Genomic DNA, 13,130 nt, shown 5'->3' with positions numbered 1-13,130 from the left:
TTCAGAAAAGGCATTGTAGCAAACCACAAAAGAAATTTTAAGCGCAGCAGAGTAACCAGCGCACATACCTGTTAGCTCAGGTGAGTTTAAAAGGCTGCTGTTGATAACAAGGGCATTTGCTAAATAGATGGTGTGTGTGCAACAATATACTGAAAGGTCAATTATATTGTGCAGCTTATCTCACCACCTGTAGTTATTTAGGTGAAAGCTCCAAAATGCTTGCCTAATATGTCTGTTTATCCAAAAGGAAGTATAGAGGGAGAGCTAGATAGATAGCATTGCATTACATTACATGGCAATGCAATGCACAGTTGCTGAAGTTGAACCAAAATGAGCTTGTCATCTGGCTTCTGCAACTTTTAACATGAAAAATCCAATGAGGAGAAGAAAAGCAAAGCCAAAGAGTCCATCCCAAAATCCGACAAACAAGCCAAATGAACAAAAAGCATTGAATTCAATTCTTTCTGATTTTAGAAACTGCATTAAAGAAGGGGTGCACCGGTCCTGGAGATACTGCAATACCAGGTCAATGCGTGGAGTGGACAGAGCAAGCTCTTTTTCCATCTCCCTGTTCTAAAAATCCATTTAATATATGGTCCCCAGATAGGGGACGTATCAGATATTAAACTGATAAGAACAGATACTACACTTGATCTTAGCCAAAAGGCCGAGAAGCGATAACCAGAATTGGTTTCCGACTACGGTGCCACCCAAGGATTCTGAAAAGTCCATTTGTGGAGATGGCCACCTGGACTCCCGTTAAGAAGACATGCTGTCAACCTCTAGATCCCTCACATGCCTGCACTTTTCGGCTTGCTGCTGCTGCAATCCACGCGTTTTAGATCTGCATAACTCCACCTCTTTTAGCACAGTACCCTCAACCCCCGGCTGTTCCCACCCGCCTCAACACCGTTGGAAGGGAGGAGAACCAATTAAGGCGGGGGGGGGGGGTGGAACAAGCAGCTGTCTACCCTTAGCAGGAGGGTTGCTGATTAATTACCTCTCCTGCTGCTGCTGCTGCTGCTGGCTGTCCAGCAGCAGACTGAAGGTGGCTGCTGCTGTGCGCAGGTATATAAAGGCTCAGAGCCTATTATGACACGCGCAGCCAGCGTTCCATTGCCACATTCCGTCTACTGCAGGCGGGATACCTGGATGGCTGAATGTCACTGAGAAGCTCACAGAGACCGCCATAAGCAACAGTTTAAAAGAATGCCACAGACTAATCAACCAAACTTTTTGGGTTGGTTTCTCTTTTATAGTCTGCAGGCATTAAATGAAAGAAGTCAGTGTTCCAGCAGAGGGAGACAACGTTTCAGAAAAGGCATTGTAGCAAACCAAAAAAGAAATTTTAAGCGCAGCAGAGTAACCAGCTCACATACCTGTTAGCTCAGGTGAGTTTAAAAGGCTGCTGTTGATAACAAGGGCATTTGCTAAATAGATGGTGTGTGTGCAACAATATACTGAAAGGTCAATTATATTGTGCAGCTTATCTCACCACCTGTAGTTATTTAGGTGAAAGCTCCAAAATGCTTGCCTAATATGTCTGTTTATCCAAAAGGAAGTATAGAGGGAGAGCTAGATAGATAGCATTGCATTACATTACATGGCAATGCAATGCACAGTTGCTGAAGTTGAACCAAAATGAGCTTGTCATCTGGCTTCTGCAACTTTTAACATGAAAAATCCAATGAGGAGAAGAAAAGCAAAGCCAAAGAGTCCATCCCAAAATCCGACAAACAAGCCAAATGAACAAAAAGCATTGAATTCAATTCTTTCTGATTTTAGAAACTGCATTAAAGAAGGGGTGCACCGGTCCTGGAGATACTGCAATACCAGGTCAATGCGTGGAGTGGACAGAGCAAGCTCTTTTTCCATCTCCCTGTTCTGAAAATCCATTTAATATATGGTCCCCAGATAGGGGACGTATCAGATATTAAGCTGATAAGAACAGATACTACACTTGATCTTAGCCAAAAGGCCGAGAAGCGATAACCAGAATTGGTTTCCGACTACGGTGCCACCGAAGGATTCTGAAAAGTCCATTTGTGGAGATGGCCACCTGGACTCCCGTTAAGAAGACATGCTGTCAACCTCTAGATCCCTCACATGCCTGCACTTTTCGGCTTGCTGCTGCTGCAATCCACGCGTTTTAGATCTGCATAACTCCACCTCTTTTAGCACAGTACCCTCAACCCCCGGCTGTTCCCACCCGCCTCAACACCGTTGGAAGGGAGGAGAACCAATTAAGGCGGGGGGGGGGGGTGGAACGAGCAGCTGTCTACCCTTAGCAGGAGGGTTGCTGATTAATTACCTCTCCTGCTGCTGCTGCTGCTGCTGGCTGTCCAGCAGCAGACTGAAGGTGGCTGCTGATGTGCGCAGGTATATAAAGGCTCAGAGCCTATTATGACACGCGCAGCCAGCGTTCCATTGCCACATTCCGTCTACTGCAGGCGGGATACCTGGATGGCTGAATGTCACTGAGAAGCTCACAGAGACCGCCATAAGCAACAGTTTAAAAGAATGCCACAGACTAATCAACCAAACTTTTTGGGTTGGTTTCTCTTTTATAGTCTGCAGGCATTAAATGAAAGAAGTCAGTGTTCCAGCAGAGGGAGACAACGTTTCAGAAAAGGCATTGTAGCAAACCAAAAAAGAAATTTTAAGCGCAGCAGAGTAACCAGCTCACATACCTGTTAGCTCAGGTGAGTTTAAAAGGCTGCTGTTGATAACAAGGACATTTGCTAAATAGATGGTGTGTGTGCAACAATATACTGAAAGGTCAATTATATTGTGCAGCTTATCTCACCACCTGTAGTTATTTAGGTGAAAGCTCCAAAATGCTTGCCTAATATGTCTGTTTATCCAAAAGGAAGTATAGAGGGAGAGCTAGATAGATAGCATTGCATTACATTACATGGCAATGCAATGCACAGTTGCTGAAGTTGAACCAAAATGAGCTTGTCATCTGGCTTCTGCAACTTTTAACATGAAAAATCCAATGAGGAGAAGAAAAGCAAAGCCAAAGAGTCCATCCCAAAATCCGACAAACAAGCCAAATGAACAAAAAGCATTGAATTCAATTCTTTCTGATTTTAGAAACTGCATTAAAGAAGGGGTGCACCGGTCCTGGAGATACTGCAATACCAGGTCAATGCGTGGAGTGGACAGAGCAAGCTCTTTTTCCATCTCCCTGTTCTAAAAATCCATTTAATATATGGTCCCCAGATAGGGGACGTATCAGATATTAAACTGATAAGAACAGATACTACACTTGATCTTAGCCAAAAGGCCGAGAAGCGATAACCAGAATTGGTTTCCGACTACGGTGCCACCCAAGGATTCTGAAAAGTCCATTTGTGGAGATGGCCACCTGGACTCCCGTTAAGAAGACATGCTGTCAACCTCTAGATCCCTCACATGCCTGCACTTTTCGGCTTGCTGCTGCTGCAATCCACGCGTTTTAGATCTGCATAACTCCACCTCTTTTAGCACAGTACCCTCAACCCCCGGCTGTTCCCACCCGCCTCAACACCGTTGGAAGGGAGGAGAACCAATTAAGGCGGGGGGGGGGTGGAACGAGCAGCTGTCTACCCTTAGCAGGAGGGTTTCTGATTAATTACCTCTCCTGCTGCTGCTGCTGCTGCTGGCTGTCCAGCAGCAGACTGAAGGTGGCTGCTGCTGTGCGCAGGTATATAAAGGCTCAGAGCCTATTATGACACGCGCAGCCAGCGTTCCATTGCCACATTCCGTCTACTGCAGGCGGGATACCTGGATGGCTGAATGTCACTGAGAAGCTCACAGAGACCGCCATAAGCAACAGTTTAAAAGAATGCCACAGACTAATCAACCAAACTTTTTGGGTTGGTTTCTCTTTTAAAGTCTGCAGGCATTAAATGAAAGAAGTCAGTGTTCCAGCAGAGGGAGACAACGTTTCAGAAAAGGCATTGTAGCAAACCAAAAAAGAAATTTTAAGCGCAGCAGAGTAACCAGCTCACATACCTGTTAGCTCAGGTGAGTTTAAAAGGCTGCTGTTGATAACAAGGGCATTTGCTAAATAGATGGTGTGTGTGCAACAATATACTGAAAGGTCAATTATATTGTGCAGCTTATCTCACCACCTGTAGTTATTTAGGTGAAAGCTCCAAAATGCTTGCCTAATATGTCTGTTTATCCAAAAGGAAGTATAGAGGGAGAGCTAGATAGATAGCATTGCATTACATTACATGGCAATGCAATGCACAGTTGCTGAAGTTGAACCAAAATGAGCTTGTCATCTGGCTTCTGCAACTTTTAACATGAAAAATCCAATGAGGAGAAGAAAAGCAAAGCCAAAGAGTCCATCCCAAAATCCGACAAACAAGCCAAATGAACAAAAAGCATTGAATTCAATTCTTTCTGATTTTAGAAACTGCATTAAAGAAGGGGTGCACCGGTCCTGGAGATACTGCAATACCAGGTCAATGCGTGGAGTGGACAGAGCAAGCTCTTTTTCCATCTCCCTGTTCTAAAAATCCATTTAATATATGGTCCCCAGATAGGGGACGTATCAGATATTAAACTGATAAGAACAGATACTACACTTGATCTTAGCCAAAAGGCCGAGAAGCGATAACCAGAATTGGTTTCCGACTACGGTGCCACCCAAGGATTCTGAAAAGTCCATTTGTGGAGATGGCCACCTGGACTCCCGTTAAGAAGACATGCTGTCAACCTCTAGATCCCTCACATGCCTGCACTTTTCGGCTTGCTGCTGCTGCAATCCACGCGTTTTAGATCTGCATAACTCCACCTCTTTTAGCACAGTACCCTCAACCCCCGGCTGTTCCCACCCGCCTCAACACCGTTGGAAGGGAGGAGAACCAATTAAGGCGGGGGGGGGTGGAACGAGCAGCTGTCTACCCTTAGCAGGAGGGTTGCTGATTAATTACCTCTCCTGCTGCTGCTGCTGCTGCTGGCTGTCCAGCAGCAGACTGAAGGTGGCTGCTGCTGTGCGCAGGTATATAAAGACTCAGAGCCTATTATGACACGCGCAGCCAGCGTTCCATTGCCACATTCCGTCTACTGCAGGCGGGATACCTGGATGGCTGAATGTCACTGAGAAGCTCACAGAGACCGCCATAAGCAACAGTTTAAAAGAATGCCACAGACTAATCAACCAAACTTTTTGGGTTGGTTTCTCTTTTATAGTCTGCAGGCATTAAATGAAAGAAGTCAGTGTTCCAGCAGAGGGAGAAAACGTTTCAGAAAAGGCATTGTAGCAAACCAAAAAAGAAATTTTAAGCGCAGCAGAGTAACCAGCTCACATACCTGTTAGCTCAGGTGAGTTTAAAAGGCTGCTGTTGATAACAAGGGCATTTGCTAAATAGATGGTGTGTGTGCAACAATATACTGAAAGGTCAATTATATTGTGCAGCTTATCTCACCACCTGTAGTTATTTAGGTGAAAGCTCCAAAATGCTTGCCTAATATGTCTGTTTATCCAAAAGGAAGTATAGAGGGAGAGCTAGATAGATAGCATTGCATTACATTACATGGCAATGCAATGCACAGTTGCTGAAGTTGAACCAAAATGAGCTTGTCATCTGGCTTCTGCAACTTTTAACATGAAAAATCCAATGAGGAGAAGAAAAGCAAAGCCAAAGAGTCCATCCCAAAATCCGACAAACAAGCCAAATGAACAAAAAGCATTGAATTCAATTCTTTCTGATTTTAGAAACTGCATTAAAGAAGGGGTGCACCGGTCCTGGAGATACTGCAATACCAGGTCAATGCGTGGAGTGGACAGAGCAAGCTCTTTTTCCATCTCCCTGTTCTAAAAATCCATTTAATATATGGTCCCCAGATAGGGGACGTATCAGATATTAAACTGATAAGAACAGATACTACACTTGATCTTAGCCAAAAGGCCGAGAAGCGATAACCAGAATTGGTTTCCGACTACGGTGCCACCCAAGGATTCTGAAAAGTCCATTTGTGGAGATGGCCACCTGGACTCCCGTTAAGAAGACATGCTGTCAACCTCTAGATCCCTCACATGCCTGCACTTTTCGGCTTGCTGCTGCTGCAATCCACGCGTTTTAGATCTGCATAACTCCACCTCTTTTAGCACAGTACCCTCAACCCCCGGCTGTTCCCACCCGCCTCAACACCGTTGGAAGGGAGGAGAACCAATTAAGGCGGGGGGGGGGTGGAACGAGCAGCTGTCTACCCTTAGCAGGAGGGTTTCTGATTAATTACCTCTCCTGCTGCTGCTGCTGCTGCTGGCTGTCCAGCAGCAGACTGAAGGTGGCTGCTGCTGTGCGCAGGTATATAAAGGCTCAGAGCCTATTATGACACGCGCAGCCAGCGTTCCATTGCCACATTCCGTCTACTGCAGGCGGGATACCTGGATGGCTGAATGTCACTGAGAAGCTCACAGAGACCGCCATAAGCAACAGTTTAAAAGAATGCCACAGACTAATCAACCAAACTTTTTGGGTTGGTTTCTCTTTTATAGTCTGCAGGCATTAAATGAAAGAAGTCAGTGTTCCAGCAGAGGGAGACAATGTTTCAGAAAAGGCATTGTAGCAAACCAAAAAAGAAATTTTAAGCGCAGCAGAGTAACCAGCTCACATACCTGTTAGCTCAGGTGAGTTTAAAAGGCTACTGTTGATAACAAGGGCATTTGCTAAATAGATGGTGTGTGTGCAACAATATACTGAAAGGTCAATTATATTGTGCAGCTTATCTCACCACCTGTAGTTATTTAGGTGAAAGCTCCAAAATGCTTGCCTAATATGTCTGTTTATCCAAAAGGAAGTATAGAGGGAGAGCTAGATAGATAGCATTGCATTACATTACATGGCAATGCAATGCACAGTTGCTGAAGTTGAACCAAAATGAGCTTGTCATCTGGCTTCTGCAACTTTTAACATGAAAAATCCAATGAGGAGAAGAAAAGCAAAGCCAAAGAGTCCATCCCAAAATCCGACAAACAAGCCAAATGAACAAAAAGCATTGAATTCAATTCTTTCTGATTTTAGAAACTGCATTAAAGAAGGGGTGCACCGGTCCTGGAGATACTGCAATACCAGGTCAATGCGTGGAGTGGACAGAGCAAGCTCTTTTTCCATCTCCCTGTTCTAAAAATCCATTTAATATATGGTCCCCAGATAGGGGACGTATCAGATATTAAACTGATAAGAACAGATACTACACTTGATCTTAGCCAAAAGGCCGAGAAGCGATAACCAGAATTGGTTTCCGACTACGGTGCCACCCAAGGATTCTGAAAAGTCCATTTGTGGAGATGGCCACCTGGACTCCCGTTAAGAAGACATGCTGTCAACCTCTAGATCCCTCACATGCCTGCACTTTTCGGCTTGCTGCTGCTGCAATCCACGCGTTTTAGATCTGCATAACTCCACCTCTTTTAGCACAGTACCCTCAACCCCCGGCTGTTCCCACCCGCCTCAACACCGTTGGAAGGGAGGAGAACCAATTAAGGCGGGGGGGGGTGGAACGAGCAGCTGTCTACCCTTAGCAGGAGGGTTGCTGATTAATTACCTCTCCTGCTGCTGCTGCTGCTGCTGGCTGTCCAGCAGCAGACTGAAGGTGGCTGCTGCTGTGCGCAGGTATATAAAGACTCAGAGCCTATTATGACACGCGCAGCCAGCGTTCCATTGCCACATTCCGTCTACTGCAGGCGGGATACCTGGATGGCTGAATGTCACTGAGAAGCTCACAGAGACCGCCATAAGCAACAGTTTAAAAGAATGCCACAGACTAATCAACCAAACTTTTTGGGTTGGTTTCTCTTTTATAGTCTGCAGGCATTAAATGAAAGAAGTCAGTGTTCCAGCAGAGGGAGACAACGTTTCAGAAAAGGCATTGTAGCAAACCAAAAAAGAAATTTTAAGCGCAGCAGAGTAACCAGCTCACATACCTGTTAGTTCAGGTGAGTTTAAAAGGCTGCTGTTGATAACAAGGGCATTTGCTAAATAGATGGTGTGTGTGCAACAATATACTGAAAGGTCAATTATATTGTGCAGCTTATCTCACCACCTGTAGTTATTTAGGTGAAAGCTCCAAAATGCTTGCCTAATATGTCTGTTTATCCAAAAGGAAGTATAGAGGGAGAGCTAGATAGATAGCATTGCATTACATTACATGGCAATGCAATGCACAGTTGCTGAAGTTGAACCAAAATGAGCTTGTCATCTGGCTTCTGCAACTTTTAACATGAAAAATCCAATGAGGAGAAGAAAAGCAAAGCCAAAGAGTCCATCCCAAAATCCGACAAACAAGCCAAATGAACAAAAAGCATTGAATTCAATTCTTTCTGATTTTAGAAACTGCATTAAAGAAGGGGTGCACCGGTCCTGGAGATACTGCAATACCAGGTCAATGCGTGGAGTGGACAGAGCAAGCTCTTTTTCCATCTCCCTGTTCTAAAAATCCATTTAATATATGGTCCCCAGATAGGGGACGTATCAGATATTAAACTGATAAGAACAGATACTACACTTGATCTTAGCCAAAAGGCCGAGGAGCGATAACCAGAATTGGTTTCCGACTACGGTGCCACCCAAGGATTCTGAAAAGTCCATTTGTGGAGATGGCCACCTGGACTCCCGTTAAGAAGACATGCTGTCAACCTCTAGATCCCTCACATGCCTGCACTTTTCGGCTTGCTGCTGCTGCAATCCACACGTTTTAGATCTGCATAACTCCACCTCTTTTAGCACAGTACCCTCAACCCCCGGCTGTTCCCATCCGCCTCAACACCGTTGGAAGGGAGGAGAACCAATTAAGGCGGGGGGGGGGTGGAACGAGCAGCTGTCTACCCTTAGCAGGAGGGTTGCTGATTAATTACCTCTCCTGCTGCTGCTGCTGCTGCTGGCTGTCCAGCAGCAGACTGAAGGTGGCTGCTGCTGTGCGCAGGTATATAAAGGCTCAGAGCCTATTATGACATGCGCAGCCAGCGTTCCATTGCCACATTCCGTCTACTGCAGGCGGGATACCTGGATGGCTGAATGTCACTGAGAAGCTCACAGAGACCGCCATAAGCAACAGTTTAAAAGAATGCCACAGACTAATCAACCAAACTTTTTGGGTTGGTTTCTCTTTTATAGTCTGCAGGCATTAAATGAAAGAAGTCAGTGTTCCAGCAGAGGGAGACAACGTTTCAGAAAAGGCATTGTAGCAAACCAAAAAAGAAATTTTAAGCGCAGCAGAGTAACCAGCTCACATACCTGTTAGCTCAGGTGAGTTTAAAAGGCTGCTGTTGATAACAAGGACATTTGCTAAATAGATGGTGTGTGTGCAACAATATACTGAAAGGTCAATTATATTGTGCAGCTTATCTCACCACCTGTAGTTATTTAGGTGAAAGCTCCAAAATGCTTGCCTAATATGTCTGTTTATCCAAAAGGAAGTATAGAGGGAGAGCTAAATAGATAGCATTGCATTACATTACATGGCAATGCAATGCACAGTTGCTGAAGTTGAACCAAAATGAGCTTGTCATCTGGCTTCTGCAACTTTTAACATGAAAAATCCAATGAGGAGAAGAAAAGCAAAGCCAAAGAGTCCATCCCAAAATCCGACAAACAAGCCAAATGAACAAAAAGCATTGAATTCAATTCTTTCTGATTTTAGAAACTGCATTAAAGAAGGGGTGCACCGGTCCTGGAGATACTGCAATACCAGGTCAATGCGTGGAGTGGACAGAGCAAGCTCTTTTTCCATCTCCCTGTTCTAAAAATCCATTTAATATATGGTCCCCAGATAGGGGACGTATCAGATATTAAACTGATAAGAACAGATACTACACTTGATCTTAGCCAAAAGGCCGAGAAGCGATAACCAGAATTGGTTTCCGACTACGGTGCCACCCAAGGATTCTGAAAAGTCCATTTGTGGAGATGGCCACCTGGACTCCCGTTAAGAAGACATGCTGTCAACCTCTAGATCCCTCACATGCCTGCACTTTTCGGCTTGCTGCTGCTGCAATCCACGCGTTTTAGATCTGCATAACTCCACCTCTTTTAGCACAGTACCCTCAACCCCCGGCTGTTCCCACCCGCCTCAACACCGTTGGAAGGGAGGAGAACCAATTAAGGCGGGGGGGGGGGTGGAACGAGCAGCTGTCTACCCTTAGCAGGAGGGTTTCTGATTAATTACCTCTCCTGCTGCTGCTGCTGCTGCTGGCTGTCCAGCAGCAGACTGAAGGTGGCTGCTGCTGTGCGCAGGTATATAAAGGCTCAGAGCCTATTATGACACGCGCAGCCAGCGTTCCATTGCCACATTCCGTCTACTGCAGGCGGGATACCTGGATGGCTGAATGTCACTGAGAAGCTCACAGAGACCGCCATAAGCAACAGTTTAAAAGAATGCCACAGACTAATCAACCAAACTTTTTGGGTTGGTTTCTCTTTTAAAGTCTGCAGGCATTAAATGAAAGAAGTCAGTGTTCCAGCAGAGGGAGACAACGTTTCAGAAAAGGCATTGTAGCAAACCAAAAAAGAAATTTTAAGCGCAGCAGAGTAACCAGCTCACATACCTGTTAGCTCAGGTGAGTTTAAAAGGCTGCTGTTGATAACAAGGGCATTTGCTAAATAGATGGTGTGTGTGCAACAATATACTGAAAGGTCAATTATATTGTGCAGCTTATCTCACCACCTGTAGTTATTTAGGTGAAAGCTCCAAAATGCTTGCCTAATATGTCTGTTTATCCAAAAGGAAGTATAGAGGGAGAGCTAGATAGATAGCATTGCATTACATTACATGGCAATGCAATGCACAGTTGCTGAAGTTGAACCAAAATGAGCTTGTCATCTGGCTTCTGCAACTTTTAACATGAAAAATCCAATGAGGAGAAGAAAAGCAAAGCCAAAGAGTCCATCCCAAAATCCGACAAACAAGCCAAATGAACAAAAAGCATTGAATTCAATTCTTTCTGATTTTAGAAACTGCATTAAAGAAGGGGTGCACCGGTCCTGGAGATACTGCAATACCAGGTCAATGCGTGGAGTGGACAGAGCAAGCTCTTTTTCCATCTCCCTGTTCTAAAAATCCATTTAATATATGGTCCCCAGATAGGGGACGTATCAGATATTAAACTGATAAGAACAGATACTACACTTGATCTTAGCCAAAAGGCCGAGAAGCGATAACCAGAATTGGTTTCCGACTACGGTGCCACCCAAGGATTCTGAAAAGTCCATTTGTGGAGATGGCCACCTGGACTCCCGTTAAGAAGACATGCTGTCAACCTCTAGATCCCTCACATGCCTGCACTTTTCGGCTTGCTGCTGCTGCAATCCACGCGTTTTAGATCTGCATAACTCCACCTCTTTTAGCACAGTACCCTCAACCCCCGGCTGTTCCCACCCGCCTCAACACCGTTGGAAGGGAGGAGAACCAATTAAGGCGGGGGGGGGTGGAACGAGCAGCTGTCTACCCTTAGCAGGAGGGTTGCTGATTAATTACCTCTCCTGCTGCTGCTGCTGCTGCTGGCTGTCCAGCAGCAGACTGAAGGTGGCTGCTGCTGTGCGCAGGTATATAAAGACTCAGAGCCTATTATGACACGCGCAGCCAGCGTTCCATTGCCACATTCCGTCTACTGCAGGCGGGATACCTGGATGGCTGAATGTCACTGAGAAGCTCACAGAGACCGCCATAAGCAACAGTTTAAAAGAATGCCACAGACTAATCAACCAAACTTTTTGGGTTGGTTTCTCTTTTATAGTCTGCAGGCATTAAATGAAAGAAGTCAGTGTTCCAGCAGAGGGAGAAAACGTTTCAGAAAAGGCATTGTAGCAAACCAAAAAAGAAATTTTAAGCGCAGCAGAGTAACCAGCTCACATACCTGTTAGCTCAGGTGAGTTTAAAAGGCTGCTGTTGATAACAAGGGCATTTGCTAAATAGATGGTGTGTGTGCAACAATATACTGAAAGGTCAATTATATTGTGCAGCTTATCTCACCACCTGTAGTTATTTAGGTGAAAGCTCCAAAATGCTTGCCTAATATGTCTGTTTATCCAAAAGGAAGTATAGAGGGAGAGCTAGATAGATAGCATTGCATTACATTACATGGCAATGCAATGCACAGTTGCTGAAGTTGAACCAAAATGAGCTTGTCATCTGGCTTCTGCAACTTTTAACATGAAAAATCCAATGAGGAGAAGAAAAGCAAAGCCAAAGAGTCCATCCCAAAATCCGACAAACAAGCCAAATGAACAAAAAGCATTGAATTCAATTCTTTCTGATTTTAGAAACTGCATTAAAGAAGGGGTGCACCGGTCCTGGAGATACTGCAATACCAGGTCAATGCGTGGAGTGGACAGAGCAAGCTCTTTTTCCATCTCCCTGTTCTAAAAATCCATTTAATATATGGTCCCCAGATAGGGGACGTATCAGATATTAAACTGATAAGAACAGATACTACACTTGATCTTAGCCAAAAGGCCGAGAAGCGATAACCAGAATTGGTTTCCGACTACGGTGCCACCCAAGGATTCTGAAAAGTCCATTTGTGGAGATGGCCACCTGGACTCCCGTTAAGAAGACATGCTGTCAACCTCTAGATCCCTCACATGCCTGCACTTTTCGGCTTGCTGCTGCTGCAATCCACGCGTTTTAGATCTGCATAACTCCACCTCTTTTAGCACAGTACCCTCAACCCCCGGCTGTTCCCACCCGCCTCAACACCGTTGGAAGGGAGGAGAACCAATTAAGGCGGGGGGGGTGGAACGAGCAGCTGTCTACCCTTAGCAGGAGGGTTGCTGATTAATTACCTCTCCTGCTGCTGCTGCTGCTGCTGGCTGTCCAGCAGCAGACTGAAGGTGGCTGCTGCTGTGCGCAGGTATATAAAGACTCAGAGCCTATTATGACACGCGCAGCCAGCGTTCCATTGCCACATTCCGTCTACTGCAGGCGGGATACCTGGATGGCTGAATGTCACTGAGAAGCTCACAGAGACCGCCATAAGCAACAGTTTAAAAGAATGCCACAGACTAATCAACCAAACTTTTTGGGTTGGTTTCTCTTTTATAGTCTGCAGGCATTAAATGAAAGAAGTCAGTGTTCCAGCAGAGGGAGAAAACGTTTCAGAAAAGGCATTGTAGCAAACCAAAAAAGAAATTTTA

The 13,130-nt window shown here is 45.2% G+C and overlaps 10 non-coding genes across 10 annotated transcripts; all 10 read right to left on the bottom strand.

The window, feature by feature from the left end:
• Positions 1-488: 488 nt before the first annotated feature.
• On the bottom strand, positions 489-679 carry LOC141157817 (U2 spliceosomal RNA). The gene has a single exon (XR_012247856.1). It is a non-coding gene; the product is annotated as a U2 spliceosomal RNA (small nuclear RNA).
• A 1,120-nt stretch (positions 680-1,799) lies between these two features.
• On the bottom strand, positions 1,800-1,990 carry LOC141159815 (U2 spliceosomal RNA). Its single transcript, XR_012249811.1, has one exon. It is a non-coding gene; the product is annotated as a U2 spliceosomal RNA (small nuclear RNA).
• Positions 1,991-3,110: 1,120 nt separating this feature from the next.
• LOC141157816 (U2 spliceosomal RNA) lies at positions 3,111-3,301 on the bottom strand. Its single transcript, XR_012247855.1, has one exon. It is a non-coding gene; the product is annotated as a U2 spliceosomal RNA (small nuclear RNA).
• A 1,118-nt stretch (positions 3,302-4,419) lies between these two features.
• Positions 4,420-4,610, bottom strand: LOC141157815 (U2 spliceosomal RNA). Its single transcript, XR_012247854.1, has one exon. It is a non-coding gene; the product is annotated as a U2 spliceosomal RNA (small nuclear RNA).
• A 1,117-nt stretch (positions 4,611-5,727) lies between these two features.
• LOC141157813 (U2 spliceosomal RNA) lies at positions 5,728-5,918 on the bottom strand. The gene has a single exon (XR_012247852.1). It is a non-coding gene; the product is annotated as a U2 spliceosomal RNA (small nuclear RNA).
• Positions 5,919-7,036: 1,118 nt separating this feature from the next.
• Positions 7,037-7,227, bottom strand: LOC141157812 (U2 spliceosomal RNA). The gene has a single exon (XR_012247851.1). It is a non-coding gene; the product is annotated as a U2 spliceosomal RNA (small nuclear RNA).
• A 1,117-nt stretch (positions 7,228-8,344) lies between these two features.
• On the bottom strand, positions 8,345-8,535 carry LOC141159964 (U2 spliceosomal RNA). Its single transcript, XR_012249957.1, has one exon. It is a non-coding gene; the product is annotated as a U2 spliceosomal RNA (small nuclear RNA).
• Positions 8,536-9,653: 1,118 nt separating this feature from the next.
• LOC141157811 (U2 spliceosomal RNA) lies at positions 9,654-9,844 on the bottom strand. Its single transcript, XR_012247850.1, has one exon. It is a non-coding gene; the product is annotated as a U2 spliceosomal RNA (small nuclear RNA).
• A 1,119-nt stretch (positions 9,845-10,963) lies between these two features.
• LOC141157810 (U2 spliceosomal RNA) lies at positions 10,964-11,154 on the bottom strand. Its single transcript, XR_012247849.1, has one exon. It is a non-coding gene; the product is annotated as a U2 spliceosomal RNA (small nuclear RNA).
• A 1,117-nt stretch (positions 11,155-12,271) lies between these two features.
• On the bottom strand, positions 12,272-12,462 carry LOC141157809 (U2 spliceosomal RNA). The gene has a single exon (XR_012247848.1). It is a non-coding gene; the product is annotated as a U2 spliceosomal RNA (small nuclear RNA).
• Between the last annotated feature and the right edge of the window lie 668 nt (positions 12,463-13,130).

Source organism: Phyllobates terribilis, unplaced genomic scaffold (assembly GCF_046119375.1).
Source record: "Phyllobates terribilis strain yellow unplaced genomic scaffold, ASM4611937v1 Scaffold_8__6_contigs__length_399053987, whole genome shotgun sequence".
Lineage (NCBI taxonomy): Eukaryota > Metazoa > Chordata > Amphibia > Anura > Dendrobatidae > Phyllobates > Phyllobates terribilis.
This window is presented reverse-complemented; position numbering and strand designations above follow the sequence as displayed.